Raw genomic sequence first — 16,548 nt, 5'->3', positions numbered from 1 at the left:
AATTTGTACCCCAATCAAGAACGCCTAGGTACTTCCAATGTAAGATCATAAAATGAGCCAGTTTTCATTTGAAACTGGGCCTACGTTCCTGCATTAGCAATTCTTTCAACACACCAGGCAAAACCAGGTGAGAGGATTTGGATTCAATTGCAAGCACTTTACACTGATCTAATTAATTTTCATATTGAATACAGCATTTAGCAACAAGAGAGGCTGAACGTTCCATTTTCTTTCCCATTTGTTCTCTTCCTTAGCTAGTTACACGCAGCCTCCAGTCATTGCTATACACAGCTAATTAGATGGCAATGTATGTTGTTTTTAGCAAAGTACGGTTGTTAGTTTTTCTTTAAGCAGTTTCCAAATCCAGCTGTGTCTAAACCACCACAATCTTATTACCATCTCAAACCTTTGCTTCCCACCTCATGCACAATGCTTTGATGATCTTATTTTCTGCAATGTTGTCTTCCACCTTGAAGGCACTATTCGCTGGGCAGGTTCACTTGGATCACAAATGCACAAATTGTTCAGCAGCAGTCAATTAAATGCCATCGTAACCTGCTGCTTTTAATTATCCTTCCTTGCGCCATAACAGCTGTGAAACACAAAGGGACAAGCCAAATGTAATGTAAATACTGTGACATGCTCCAGATGTAGCCAGACTGTGCCAGGTGTTTATTTTGAATGTACAGCTTGACGTTTTACCCCATTAACTCATTTCTTTCCCTCTAGAAAAATCGACTTACAAAATATAGGTTCATAGCCATGAACACTGAAGTACATGCCCATGCTCATGTCCCTCTAATCGGACTGTACGTACATCAAGGGCTTTTCTACTTCCCTCTGGGTGCAAATATTAATTACGGAAATTTCTGCTACTGCTTTGAACCAGAGCCACACCACATTTAGGGCCTGGTCCAAAGCCCATGGACATCAATGGGAGTCTTTTGTTGAGTTCTATGGACTTTGGATCTGGCCTTTCAAGGCTTAACCATGGGTTATATTAGACCGATGCAATACAAACAAACACACTCACCCACGCGCATGCACACACACACACAGACACACACACTCACACCCACACACACACTCACACAGACACAGACACACACACATTCACACCCACACGCGCGCACACACAGACACACACACTCACACACGTGCATGCACACACAGACACACCCACACACAGACACACACAACCACACCCACACACAGACACTCACACACCCACACCCACACACAGACACTTACACACCCACATGCGCACACACACAGACACACACACTCACACACGTGCATGCACACACAGACACACACACTCACACCCCCACACACAGACACACCCCACACCCCCACACCCAGACACAGACACACACACACCCACACACGCGCACACACCCACACCCACAGCCACCCACCCACCCACACACTTTCCTCCAGCATTCACAGATTTCGAAGATGCAAACAATGCTGTACTTTGTATCTCTTTCTCTTTTTTTTTACGTCCACAATCATGACCTCAGTGCCTTTGCTGGTTCTCTGACACTATGTACACCGCACTGTCCACACAGCATTCAGGGGCTATTTTTATAGGGAATTCAAGAACCTCTTGTAGAACACAATAGAAATGAACTGCCAGCTAGACAGGCCTGCTTTATTATAGTGCATTTTCTCACACCATAATCTGAAACTCATACTGCACGTAAGATCTGTTGATCATGTATAAAAAAACCCAGCTGTCCTTTAAAGTGTTCCATAAAGGGGGAAAACCATACAGCCTTAGATCTCAGAATAATGAAAAATAAAGACAGTCCTTTTGTTCTATTACGTTGATCTCTATCCTTCTTGTCTGAACTGTAAAGAGATTTACCTGACACTAGGGGATGATATAACATCCTTAGCGGATGCATAGTTGAATTGGTAAGTTTGAACAATAAATAGCAACTGCTAATAGGACTGGGAAAACTATGAAGAGAAGAATCCCAGCCAGCCAGGGTCTAGTATGTGTAAAAGAACCAGGATAGTATTATGGCATTTGCAGTTCTGAAACAAAGGAGAGGCTGTTCTCTTTTCTGCACGCTGCACCTTTAAAGGTAGAGAAGTTCCCCACCTCAGCTGCCATTTTGTGTTTCTGTTCAACTAAAGAACGGTACAGTACCAGAGAGACAGATTGTCCCTGGCATTTGCGAAGGCCTAGGTAGGAATTATGGGGGACACAAAGAGACTGCAGCTTTCACGCACCATTAGGGGCACGTGTCCTCCAAAGAAACAGAATCATGAACTCACTGCCTTTGTGAAGACCACACTTGGGAGATAGGCTTCCCCTCCTACAGGAAGCTGCTTCAACGATCAGAGGACGCTGTGGATTTAGGGAAGATCCCTGAGGCACATTCCCACCCCAGGCTCTATGGGATAGAATGGCAGTGCCTAGCCCAGGGAGAGTGACACATTCTGCATTCCAGCTCGTGGGGACTTACCATCTATTCATCCTCGCCTCGTCGTTTTCCCTCCCCGAAAAGGAGAGTCTTTGGGAGGGAACATGCGTGATCTGATTTTTGTACCTGGAAAAGAGAATAGTCAGCACGTCAGTTTGACAAATTTTTGTTTCATGACTTCATCATCATCACATAATGCAGCACATATGGCAGAGTGAGTGAGTGGAGAGAGCTCTGCAGCATGGCTGAAAAGATGGTCCAGAAGACCTTGCGCTGCAATAGCCAGCCATGGAGAGGGGCCGGCAGGAGGAGTTTTGCTGGATTTGGTAGGCAGAAGAACAGAATTACTGGGATGGAACAGATTCCAAAATGGGTAATTATTAGGGCTGTTTGAGAATCACAGGGCCTGATACTGCATCCTACGTAGTCATTTGCATCTGTGCAAAGTGAGTACACTCTGATTTTTATGCCCATGTTTCATGGGTGTAAATGACTACACCAGATGCTGGGCAATGGAGAACCAGACCCACAATAGGGGTGGATAGGAAATGGGAATCCTGTGAGAATTTTTGAGATTTCAAAAACTGTTCCCATCCCAAATCGAGACTAAAAGATAAAATCTCAAAAATGTTCATGAGCTGACCGACCAAAAGAATTTGGCTTGGGTCAACTGAAACATTTTGTTTTGATAATTTCAAAATGTTTTGTTTCAATTTTGACCTTTTCCCCCTTTAACCATTTTAGGCTACATTTACTAAAATTGCAAAATAAAAAGTCCCATTTCAACAATTTTGAAACTTTTCTCCCAAAAATTATTTTTTAGTTTGGAGATGTCTCTGAACCATCCCTACTTCATGAACAGTCTAAGTTTTGACAAATCAAGCTTTTTTTTGTGTGTGAAAAAGTTTGTTGAAAAACTCCCAGCTTGTAGCTCAATGCTCCAAATTTTGAAATTGAGAAAATTCTGGAAAAAAGAAAAATTATGATTCTCCTCCTTTCCCTGTCTTTTGAGCAGTGCTAATCAGTAGGTTCTCAGCATTTGTGGACTCACATAAAGGCAGTGATCAGAACCATCTTGTCTGGGCCAGAGGCACACTCAGATCACTTCTCTGGCAGAGGCAGAGAAAGATCATGGTCTTAAAAGAAGGGACTTCTAAGTAAAGAGAGAAGCCTTTTTTAAAACCAAAACTCCTCTGAGTCCTGTTCAGATGGATTGGCTGAAGGACCTGCAGTTTGTGGTGATGCTCTGAAAGATGAGTAATGCAGGGGTGATGAAGTACCCTTCTATTCAGAAGTAACTAAAGGATTAATGTGACCCTGGGGTGCATAAACAGGGTACTCTTGAGTAGGAGCAGAGAAGTTATTCTATCTCTGTATTTGGTACAGGTGCAACTGCTGCTGGAATACTGTGTCCAGTTCTGGTGTCCACAATTCAAGAAGGATGTTGCCAAATTGGAGAGTGCTCAGAGAAGAACCAGGAGTATGGTTCAAGGATTGGAAAACATGCCTTATAGCAGTAGACTCAAGAAGCTCAATCTATTTAGCGTAACCAAGAGAGGGATAAGGGATGACCAATATGCTCGGGCCATACTTGGGGCAGCTAGCCTCTCCCACCACGCATGCTGCTGTGGCTGGTCTATTTTTAGCATGCTAGGTAGATCAGAGCTAGCAAAAGTACGTTTCCTCAAGCTGGGAATCACCCCTCCAGCTTGCAGTGTAGACATACCTTAGATGTACCTACACAAGACACATAGTTTATAAAAACTCTTCAGCCGAGTAGACAAAGGTGTAACAAAATCCATGGCCAAAAGCTGAATAAGACAAATTCAGACTGGAAACAGGGGGTCTATTTTTAATAGTGTGGGTAACTAGCCATTGGAAACCTTACCAATGTTTATGGTGGACTCTGGATAATTGGTAATTGTAAAATCAAGAATGGATTTTTTTATTCTATGAGCTATGTTCAAATGGGAGTTAATTCTGGGAAGTCCTGTACCTGTGTTATAGAGGAGATCAGGCTAGACGATCACAGTGGTCCCCTTTGGCATTGGAATTTATGAATCTATGACCTGGGTGCCTCCACGCTGAGACACAATTTGGCTAAATTCTGTCTTTAGACCCGCTACCTGCCAGGTCTACTTACCCCAGTGCAATGTCATTGACTTCCCTGGGGGTGGATGGGGCACAAGTCAGCACAAAATATCAGCCTGGAACTGACTTTTCAAAAAAAGTTCAGTTTGACTCCAGATAAAGGAGAAACCTAATTATTTTAAAAAGACTGGAGATTGTTGAATCTGGTTTTAAATAAGTTTATTTTGGAATGAAGAACATGAGAAAAAAGGACTGTCTTGTGATATTTCACTATCATCACATCATAAATCAGAAAACTTGGAAGCAGCTCTTCCATTTTTATATGTAAAAAATCAAACAACTTTATGGATTAATTACTGAAGCGAAGATGCTGCTAGAATGCACGTGAACGATGCCAAAGGCACAAATGTTCTGATCATGTACATTTTTCTTAGCTCATGATGTGCTGCCAGTTAAGGCATTTTTACAGTCTTTTTTTTTTTTTTATAAAAGAGAGGCTGATACAAATGGAAAATTGTTGTAAGGAGTGATATGTGAACCGGCAATGTTGAGAACAAAGCCACAGAGAAGAGACAGTTGTGTCTTTTGCCTTGTGCAGAAAATCCACCTAAATGACAGTGAAATCAAACAAGAAATAAAACAAAGGGTCATTTATGTTATGAGTAGAGTTTCTCAGTAAATCAGAGTGCAAAGCTACACTTTTTATTACCCAGATAAATGCCTGCTTTGGTAAACATGGGTGAAACTGATTCTAGTACACATGGAACCAGATCTTCAGTCCCTGCTAAGATCCATTTACAAGGGGACCTTAACCCAACACTAAGAGGGCTGATGAGGCGTCCCCTGATATAGAAGAATCCTGTGTTTGCATAAAGTCATTATGCCCAGCTTTACATGAGCTCCTCCTAGATCTTCCATGACAGCAGAAGCAAGTCTGTCAGATGGAGGTGGGGCACAAACGTTCTGGGGCAGGAAGGGAACGTGATGGGAAATCTCATACCAATCTTACACTGGAGGAACAGCTCCTAGAGACCTATTCAAGCCAGTACAATTTAGAGCAGCTCTGTGACTGCTTGAATGGCAAGATTTGGTCCCAGTGATTGTCATGGTACCTTGTCTCTGCTCCCACATCACAACCTAATCCCCTTCCAAAATCCGGAATAGGTAGTGGAACTATCACAGTCAAAATACTGCTGTTCTCCCAGTTCAGTCCTCCCCTCCATTTTCAGGGCTAATGTAGAAAAGCATCATTTTTAAATGTGACTAACAGGGTTTTGTCACAGTAGTTCCTGATGCTTTGGAGAACTGAGTGCAACAGCCGGCATCAGTATTCAACAACTCCAGCCACATACAGCAGACGATCTATCTTAGGGGTTTATACTGCTTCCCATTGCTGCAGTATCTGAGCGCCCTGAGAGATCAGGTTGCTCTTAAGTCAGTTAACAATGAAGTGCAATTCCTTGCAGTCATGTGGTTTACCATTAAAGATAGGGATGGGTCAGCATCGGGGAAAGGCCTACTGGTGGCCATATAGTTACTAATATGGGAATGCTTAGTCATGACTAGAGCTGAGTGAATAATTTGAGTTTTCAGTAAAAAAAATTGTTCACATCAAACAAAATATTGTGTTCAATTTGAAATGAGTTTTTGTTTCATTTTATCTGTTTGTTTTTTAAAAGTAAATCTAACTCAATTTCTAAATGAAACTAAGGACTTGTCTATGCTGCCCACTGTTCAGATTACTCGGATGCAAACAGCAGTGTACACCAAAGTGTGGCACTAAAACTCCCCCATGTGGGTACCGTGGGTGCGAAATAAAAGATTCTCAGTTTGCGCTAACATAGTCCTCTTCCTGCAGCAGCCATGCAGGGGGGCAGGGTTGTGTGTGTGGTTACAGCAGAGTACTTGGGTGCATACTGCTATTCACAGCCCAGTAGTCCAAAGTGTGGGGATAATGCCTCATTTAAAAATAGCAAAACAAAACTTGTTGACTTTTTCAATTTTCTTTTCATTTCTTTTCAATATGAATTTTTGAATAGTTCCAACGACCTGTAACTGCAATTTTGGTGAACAAACTATTCATCCAAAATATTTCACCCAGTTCTACTCATGCCTGTGAGAGGATTACCACTCAAATCCTTGTAGCAGCCCAGGCCATGCTCTTGCTGCACAGGTTGCATCTAATACCCATGAATGATTGACACAATTAACTGCAGTCCCTTAAACAGAGTTCAGTTACACAACAAAATACTGGATACTGATCTGTACTAAGTTTAACTTGCAATCTGGAGACAGTCTAACAGTAAACACAGGTTTACATAATAATTCACCTACCATTTGTCTACTTCCAAGTCTGGACTCTGGATTACTGACCTCCAATTGTAACTATACCATTTCTAACCCACAATACTGGGACAATGCTAGAATTATAACTTGAGATACCTTTACAGTGAAAATAAGCTCATACAAACTATAAGGGTGATCCTGATCATTGAAATTAGTGCCCCTAAATTACCAGCTCACCCTTAGAGATGGTCCCTTCAGAACACTGTCAAGGACCATTTGGTGTGAGAAAGCTAATGTTCAAACTCTGCTATGAATCAGTTCTATGTATGAAACAGAGGATGTCATTCTCTGCATTACCAACCCCAAACATTCAAAAAACAGGTGTCAGGTTCCAAAATATCATGAGACTGGTTTAAAGATCATGGGATCTGACTTATTTTTTGAGCTTTTCTCTATAACCATGGAGCAATTGTGTTAAACGAAAACTGAGATTCTTACATATTCACATGATTCCAGGACCTGGGGCTTTAACAAAAACATCAAATATTGGGAGACACAATAAAAATCAAGAACGTTGGCGACTGTGCATTCTTCAGTGCTATTAATTCAGCACCATGCCTGGGAACTAAACTTTGCATTAAGAAAGAAAATTAATGGTATAAGAATTAACTCATTCTTCCCCCTCCTCATAAACAATGGAACAGCCAGTCATGTTCACAATATTTTGCTCTTGAGCTTCTCCAGTCAAAACATGAAAACACAATGAGATAGAATGTCCCCATCTGGAGCGAGCTGTGAATAGTGGTTAATAGTGTACTATGTTGGGCTGAGGATGTTGTTTGCAACTCTGTTTAAAAAGCATTCAGGTACAGGAGGAGCCCTACAACACAATTTCTCTCCTGATTGCTTTTTTCCTAAAAGGAAAGTTCTAAGCACAAATGTTAACCACAAGTTTGAAAAATTGCGAAAGGAATTGAATTCATTTAAATGTTACAGATGGAGATAAATATTAACTTTATTGCTTCTTCGTAATCACTTTCTACTTCTGAACAGAGATAAGTATTCAAAGCCAGTGGCTGTCCATTCAATTACCTGCATTTCTCAAGCCAAAGTCCTTATTTCCTCTTCTTGAAAACCCCACCCTGACAAAGTGCTCTACGTAAACCTAGAGTAATAGAAGGTGCATAATTAAACTTTGTACTGCTCTTTTGAGCTGCGCTTCTCCCATCCTAAATCATCCAATTGTACTATTTTACAAGCCAAATGTGTGTCAGTTTGATGCCATTAAAACCCCAAATCCCTTCCCACATTCCTGCCTTTTTTGTTACTCATTGTTTATTGCAGATAGACCTCAAAGATTTACCTACATTTTTAGGATTTTTTAAATTTTTTTTTACACCAAAATAGATTCTGTAAATATATCAGATTTGATCCTTAACTGAAACCTCAACAAAACTGGAATTTCTGCAGTTTTATTTAGCTTTCCTGATTTTTAGTGAAGTCTAGATTCTTTCCACTGTAATCTGACAATAGATATTTTGAGGGACAGACATGCAGAACATGGGGCTGAGTTCTGCTGTCATTTCCACAGGAGGAGCTCCCACTAAAGTCAATAAGAACTAAGAACGGAGGGAAAAAATAGACCCCTCTGGTCAAGTTCACCCCTAGTGGAACCTCATGGAAGTCAATGGAGTTGTTTCAGGGGTGAGTGTGGCCTCTAATCTCCATTACATAGTATGTTGTGTACTTGCTCTCAGGACTGGAAAACAACAGTCTGGACAGGGATGAATGCAAATGAAAAGTATTGAAACCAATGGGAGTTTGCTAGGGATGCAGGGTTGTTTATTTTTTTTTAAAACTTGCTCAGCTAGTGTGGAAAAATGCTGACACTATTCAGGGATGTGAAAGTGGCATTCAGTGTAAGATGGCTGCTGCTACTTCAGTCATCTAACAGAACAAAAGGGGCTCAGTCAAGCCCTGTTTGTAGTGGGGCTTAAAGTGGTGCCTGTGGGTATGTCCACCCTGTAATCACAGGTTGTGACTGCAGCTCATGTAGACATACCTGAGCCACCTTTAAGCCAGCTAGCTCTGGTACTGGTAACAGTGAAGCTATGGCAGAGCAGGCTTCAGCATGAGCTGCTCAAGTAGGTTAAAGCTAGCATGGTACGTCTCATGAGCTGCAATCACCCCCTTGATTGCAGTGCAGGCATTTCCCGTGCCTTGTGCTGCCTTTCTGTACAGAGGTGAATTCCACTCCTTTCCAGCAGGCAAAAGTAGCTGGATTTGATTGTCCTACCTCGGCAACCATAACAGCCCATTTTAGGCAATAAATATGTGGCCAGATTTTCTAAAGAGCTGGCAGATGCTAACCTGTTTTGGGAATCTGACTTTCAGTGTTAAAATGGGAACTGCTGGGCCCTTTGGAAAATCTGACCTCTTCGTTTGCCTGTCTAAATGAGATCTCAGCTCTTTTAAAATGCTGGGTGGGCACTGCCGGGTACTTAAAAGTCTGGCCCCATAGGATTATTCCAGAGGTGGACTTTAGTAATGTGCAAAGTCTATTCCTACAGGGGGCTCCAAAGCAGCACCAGGAGAATTCCAGCTTGTCAGCTTCAATAACACTGTACCAAGGGGCTCCTTTCAAATTCACCCTAAGTAATGAGCACAAGTGGAGCTAAGGCAAGTTGTAGTGACCTAGCTGCAATTTTGACCCCGAGTTGTCATCACGTGAAGGCACTAATATTAGTTTGATAGTAGGAATGGCAGGTGAGTCCTTGTATAAAAGAGATGTTTAGTAGTCATGTATAAGGGCACTATTAGGTTATTTTTTTTTTAGAAACAATGATTAGTTAATATATTTCAGATTGACTTTTCTCTTCCCCTCATCAAGAATGAAATCAGCATGTATGCATCTGTATCCCAGGAGTGATTATGTTAGATTTATTGGATAACCCATAAAAACCCACATGATCACAGGGATAAAAGAGAAATCATTTCCCAAGCTCTGTTGAAAAGACTTTTTTTTTGTTTTTATTTAAAGCCTTAGCACAACATCAACATACCGACAATTGGGCATGTCAGTTAGTATTGCAGATTCCTAAAAGGATTGTGCTTGATAATTAAGATTTTTTTTGGTGAGGGGGGGAACATTGGGGATTTAGTTACAAATATTTATTTATTTTAGCGCTTTGCTAAAAGGAAAATAAATCCTCATCTTTACTTCAGTAACCATGGTGATGTGCACAATAATGGTCCAACAGAGGAAATAAGAAGCATGCATTCTCTGAACAGCTTCCATATATTTTCCATGTTCTATTACAGCATTAAACTAAACTATCAAATGTAGACGTGGTCAGTGGAAGAAGGAAAAAGCTCCCTCCCATTCAGATTCAACTCCACACCCAGCATCCTAAAGCAACCAGCTTCTCTTTAACCTGAAGCACCTTCCAGATATCCACACACCCCTGCAACCAGCACATCCTTACAGCTGATAGGTCCATCCTGGCCAGTGTTATTGCATGTCAGTCGTGTTACATTTCCCTCTATCCTAGGATCCTCTAGAGCCCCATCATTGTAATATCTGAGCACCACACAATCTCTAGTGTATTCCTCCTTGCAAAATCTCCCTGAGCAGAGTAATGCTGTTATCCCCATTGTACAGATGGGAAACTGAGGCACAGAAAGACTGGAATGGAATTCATGCCTCCCAAGTCCTAGGAGAGTGCCCAGCCACTGGACCACACTTCTCCCCTTTGTTTTTCAATGTCAGTTTCCTGACATAGCAGAAGAATGGAAAAACAGCTTCACAAATACCTTCGGATAAATGGAATGACTTTGCTCTGCTGCTATGTACAGGTCTGTATCATTTATTCATGAGTATTCAGATGACTGCTGGGTATTCATGAATATGCTCACAGATCCCAAAAGTTACACAGATTTTAGCATGAATGATTATTCCTCTGAACATACATAGCTAGAGATGTTATTTGTCAGTCATTATTCTCTTGTTTAGAAAGTCATCCAATCAGGGATGCACTAAACAATACCATGTGACCAATCGTTCACCTTAAGGGACAAACAAAGACTAGCCAAGGCAAATACTTTGTGAACAAGACATATTCATCCAAATTATCTGGCAAACACTCATCAACTGCAGATGTAGAAAGTAGGGTCAATTGTGAGCAATCCACAACCACGAAAAACGCTTAAATTCACAATGAAAGTTATTCACAATGAATAATTCCACCAGCTTGTGTCCTGTGCCCTAGCCATGTTAGTCTCTCATTCCTTTAGTCAGTCTCTCTTTCCTGTCCTAAACACTTCCTTCCTTCCCCAAAATTAGGGCTAATACTTTCATGTTTCATTTTGGATGCTTATTAAATTCCCATGTATGAACAATCGCTTTGCATCATGCACTCTTCTGATGTCACTTTCTTGTTATGTATTTGCCTAATGTGACTTTCCGATTTTGACATCAATATCGAATAATAATAATGTGCAAACACATTTTTTACAAGCTTTCACGGGCTTCCATGTATTATATCATGGAATGAATGAAGCAAGTGCCGACAATTAGTTTCAATAATGGAAGAGTATCTGCTGTAACTTGCACTCATCAAAATTAAAGGCGGAAAAGGCCAGCAGTATTAGGTCATCTTGCCCGTGCAAGAGCATTCCTAGTATGGTAATTACACAGCTTTTCCTTTGGCTTCAAAACAACCCTTCTAGATGGCATTTCATTCTGTGGCAAACTCGGCTGCCTTTAGGTCTCTCACAGGTTTGCCACATATAGAACCATCTCTTAACATGTGATGTAATTGCTTATTCGTGGGAATGAGGTACATAGTATTTCCTTGATGGGAGGAGCTGAGTGAAATTCAGCTTGCATTAAGAAGATGAGAACATGCTCCTGAGGGAAAGCATTGTTCATATACCATGTATTTAGCAAACTTTTTGACATTACATTTTCCACAGGCAATTCATTGGGTGGTGCTCTTTTCTCTGAGCCAGTATTGATCCTATGTCCCAGAACTGTATGAAGGGGTACAATGTGCTGGAGGTGCTGTCTTGCAGAAGAAATTTAAAAGTAAGGCTCTGACCACTTCTTGTCACTAGGACTGAGATTTCCTGAGGCCTTAAGAGATTTGAGTGCCCAATCCCTAAATCCCTAAAGTGGCTTTGAAAATCTCAATCCTACTGAGCATAGAATCATAGAATCATAGAATATCAGAGTTGGAAAGGACCTCAAGAGGTCATCTAGTCCAACCCCCTGCTCAAAGCAGGACCAATTCCCAGCTAAATCATCCCAGCCAGGGCTTTGTCAAGCCGGGCCTTAAAAACCTCCAAGGAAGGAGACTCCACCACCTCCCTAGGTAACGCATTCCAGTGTTTCACCACCCTCCTAGTGAAATAGTTTTTCCTGATATCCAACCTGGACCTCCCCCACTGCAACTTGAGACCATTGCTCCTTGTTCTGTCGTCTGCCACCACTGAGAACAGCCGAGCTCCATCCTCTTTGGAACCCCCCTTCAGGTAGTTGAAGGCTGCTATCAAATCCTCCCTCATTCTTCTCTTCTGGAGACTAAACAATCCCAGTTCCCTCAGCCTCTCCTCATAAGTCATGTGCTCAAGACCCCTAATCATTTTTGTTGCCCTCCGCTGGACTCTTTCCAATTTTTCCACATCCTTCTTGTAGTGTGGGGCCCAAAACTGGACACAGTATTCCAGATGAGGCCTCACCAATGTCGAATAAAGGGGAACGATCACGTCCCTCGATCTGCTGGCAATGCCCCTACTTATACAGCCCAAAATGCCGTTAGCCTTCTTGGCAACAAGAGCACACTGTTGACTCATATCCAGCTTCTCGTCCACTGTGACCCCTAGGTCCTTTTCTGCAGAACTGCTACCTAGCCATTCGGTCCCTAGTCTGTAGCAGTGCATGGGATTCTTCCATCCTAAGTGCAGGACTCTGCACTTGTCCTTGTTGAACCTCATCAGGTTTTTTTCGGCCCAATCTTCTAATTTGTCTAGGTCCCTCTGTATCCGATCCCTACCCTCTAGTGTATCTACCACGCCTCCTAGTTTAGTGTCATCTGCAAACTTGCTGAGAGTGCAGTCCACACCATCCTCCAGATCATTAATAAAGATATTAAACAAAACCGGCCCCAGGACCGACCCTTGGGGCACTCCGCTTGAAACCGGCTGCCAACTAGACATGGAGCCATTGATCACTACCCATTGAGCCCGACGATCTAGCCAGCTTTCTATCCACCTTACAGTCCATTCATCCAGCCCATACTTCTTTAACTTGGCGGCAAGAATACTGTGGGAGACCGTATCAAAAGCTTTGCTAAAGTCAAGGAATAACACATCCACTGCTTTCCCCTCATCCACAGAGCCAGTTATCTCATCATAGAAGGCAATTAGGTTAGTCAGGCACGACTTCCCCTTCGTGAATCCATGCTGACTGTTCCTGATCACTTTCCTCTCCTCTAAATGTTTCATAATTGATTCCTTGAGGACCTGCTCCATGATTTTTCCAGGGACTGAGGTGAGGCTGACTGGCCTGTAGTTCCCCGGATCCTCCTTCTTCCCTTTTTTAAAGATGGGCACTACATTAGCAGAAGTGTTCAGAACCTTGAACTGAATCCCATCAGAAAGGCATCACCACTAGCAGTACTGATCTCCTGGAATTTTTCATAAGAGTTATAATAGTTATATGTTGCATTCATGGGCTACCATAAAGAAGAATTTCTGGACAAATGAACCACAAAACCAATGATATACCTGAAATACATCAATTATATTTTCATCCTCTGGACAGATGACTTAAACCACCACCAATCCATTAAACTCTTTCTGGAATACTCCCACACTAGCACCAACTTCCTGGATACCACAATTAGCTTTGACAATGGAACCCTACAGACAACTCTACAAGAAACCCCTGGATCACCACACCTACCTTCATAGATCCTGTAACCACACTAAGGCTTGGTCTACACTACCCCCCCTAATTCGAACTAAGGTACGCAACTTCAGCTACGTGAATAACGTAGCTGAAGTTCGAAGTACCTTAGTTCGAATTAGTTCAAACTTACCTTGGTCCACACTCGGCAGGCAGGCTCCCCCGTCGACTCCGCGGTACTCCTCTCGGCGAGCTGGAGTACCGCAGTCGACGGCGAGCACTTCCGGGTTCGACTTATCGCGTCCAGACTAGACGCGATAAGTCGAACCCAGAAGTTCGATTTCCAGCCGTCGGACTTGCGGGTAAGTGTAGCCAAGGCCTTAGAAATCTATTACCTATAGCCAGGCACACAGATACTGCAGAATATGCTTTGAGGAGAAAATCTGGGATATATATACTCCTTAACACACTCAAAACTGCCTTCACCAAACAAAGACACTCCACCAGAGAAGTAGATTGCATCATGGATCGACTCATCCAAATATCCCAAGAGAACCTTTTTCAATACAGAAATAACCCTCCCTCCGACTGCACACCCCTAGTTGTCAACTACTACCCCATACTAGAACACATATGGGGTATCATCAAACAACTACAAGTTAATGGGGACCCCATCCTGAAAGAAATCTTTCCTGAATCCCCTCTTCCAGCCTTCAAACAACCCCCAACCTCTCCAATCAGATGAAGCTCCCCACAGACCACACCAACTCAAAGCAGCACCAGACCCTGCCAGAACAACAGATGCAAAACCTGCAGACAGATCTCCACTGCTACAATGATCAACACCCACCACAACACACCTTTCAAGTTCCACGGGTCCTACACATGCCTGTCACAACATGTGGTGTATCTGTTCCCATGCACTAAATGCCCCAGATACAGGCAATTACAGGTACTTGTAAGGTAACTCCCTTCTCTTCATGTGCCAATATATATTTATGCCTGTATCTGTAATTTTCACTCCATGCATTTGAAGAAGTGGGGTTTTTATCCATGAAAGTTTATGCCCAAATAAATCCGTTAGTCTTTAAGGTGCCACCGGACACCTCATTGTTTTTGTGGATACAGACTAACACGGCTACCACTCTGATACTTAATAACAACTATGTGGGTGAAGCCAGACAATCACTACACTCTCAAATGAAGTCACCCAGGAAAAATGATAAAAGAAAAACATCCTATCACCTGTCAGTGAACACTTTGCACAAATATCAGAGTGGTAGCTGTGTTAGTCTGTATCCACAAAAACAACGAGGAGTCTGGTGGCACCTTAAAGACTAACAGATTTATTTGGGCATAAGCTTTCGTGGGTAAAATCCCACTTCTCCAGATGCAACTTTTCACAAAGCAACTACTCGATATTTGACCTATTAGTCCTCATCTGCAAAGGAAACGTGCACAACGCTTTCAAAAGATGAGCCTGGGAGCTTAAATTCATAACTTTGCTAGATACTAAAAATCATGGTCTTAATAAAGACACTGGATTTATGGTTTATTACAACAATCTGTAACCCGCTAACACCCCTTTTTGTCCTATGACTACAGGGATGTTAATGGGCCACTCTGCCTTGAGTGGTCCCTTAGAATATGTGCTAACTACTTATGCTAAATTATCTGTTCAACCTTGTATTTAGCTGTGACACTCTGAATTCCTTTCCCCAGACCTGAGGAAGAGCTCTGTGTGGCTTGAAAGCTTGTCTCTCTCACCAACAGAAGTTAGTCGAATAAAAGATATTACCTCCCACACCTTGTCTCTATAATAATACTTGATATACTTGGTATAATAAGGACACAGATTTGCAGTGCCCTAGACTATACCTTGAGTTGACGTAAGAGCAACAAATAGAACTCAGGGCTCCTGACTCCCAGTGCTCTGATGATGAATTCATTCATGTTTGTGAGGTGTTGAGCTAACGCAGTGATCAACACCATAAGAAAGTGTGTACACAAATAAAAATAGAAGCTGCTGCATGTTAGAAAAGACAGAGAGTTTGGGAATCAAATTCAACCCTGGTGTGTGTATCTTGACTGATTTCAGGGGAGTTACACCAGGGATGTGTAACTTACTCTGCAGTGCATTTGGGGAATGTAGGGCCTTACACAGATTAGATCTCACTACCTGGCCTGTAGGTTGTGTTTTCAGGGAAAATATTACATTATATTCCCACAAGAGAAAATGAAATCATAGCTGGGCACAGTGGTGTTTTATCTTTCCTTTAATAACCCCTCTCATATCTTACCTAATGGTAAATTAGATAATTAATTCTTCATTTTTCTAACCTCATTCAAAGGAAATACACTAACATTAGTAATAAAGCTCTCTTGGTGCAACAGCTCTGTCTTGTGACAACTGAAATCCATACATCCTCCATCAGCTAGACTTAGAACATGTATCACACCAGCAGTTTGATAAATAGCAACTAATCTTCAGTGGAGGCCTGTTCACAATCCCCTAGTATTGTATTTAAACATAATATTTAAGTGTTCCTTAAAAGTACTCTTAACTGTATGGTTATGTATAATATGTATTAAATATTTACACACTGTACATACACATATATATACAGGGCATGATTTTCTTCTTGCACTAATTTTATACCTATGTAACTCTGTTTCCTTCAGTGGCATCATTCTTGTAATCTCCCAATCTCTAATGAGATTAGAATCTGATCTAGTATATTTTTCCAGGTATAAAACTATAGTCAACTGGAATTAAGTTTGCGAGCACACCAGTAACTTGAGGGTAAAACCTATCATGATTATTCCCAA

At 41.9% G+C, this 16,548-nt stretch overlaps 1 long non-coding RNA gene across 1 annotated transcript in view; it reads right to left on the bottom strand.

Moving 5' to 3' along the window:
* Positions 1–422: 422 nt before the first annotated feature.
* Positions 423–16,548, bottom strand: part of LOC135972512 (uncharacterized) — a 50,254-nt gene continuing 34,128 nt past the window's right edge. Inside the window, exons 2-3 of the long non-coding RNA XR_010588977.1 lie at positions 2,478–2,561; positions 423–592 (exon numbers count right to left, since the gene is read on the bottom strand). This is a non-coding gene — a long non-coding RNA (uncharacterized LOC135972512). The remainder of the gene's footprint in view (positions 593–2,477; positions 2,562–16,548) is intronic.

This window comes from Chrysemys picta, chromosome 6 (genome assembly GCF_011386835.1).
Source record: "Chrysemys picta bellii isolate R12L10 chromosome 6, ASM1138683v2, whole genome shotgun sequence".
Classification (NCBI taxonomy): Eukaryota; Metazoa; Chordata; order Testudines; family Emydidae; genus Chrysemys; species Chrysemys picta.
This window is presented reverse-complemented; position numbering and strand designations above follow the sequence as displayed.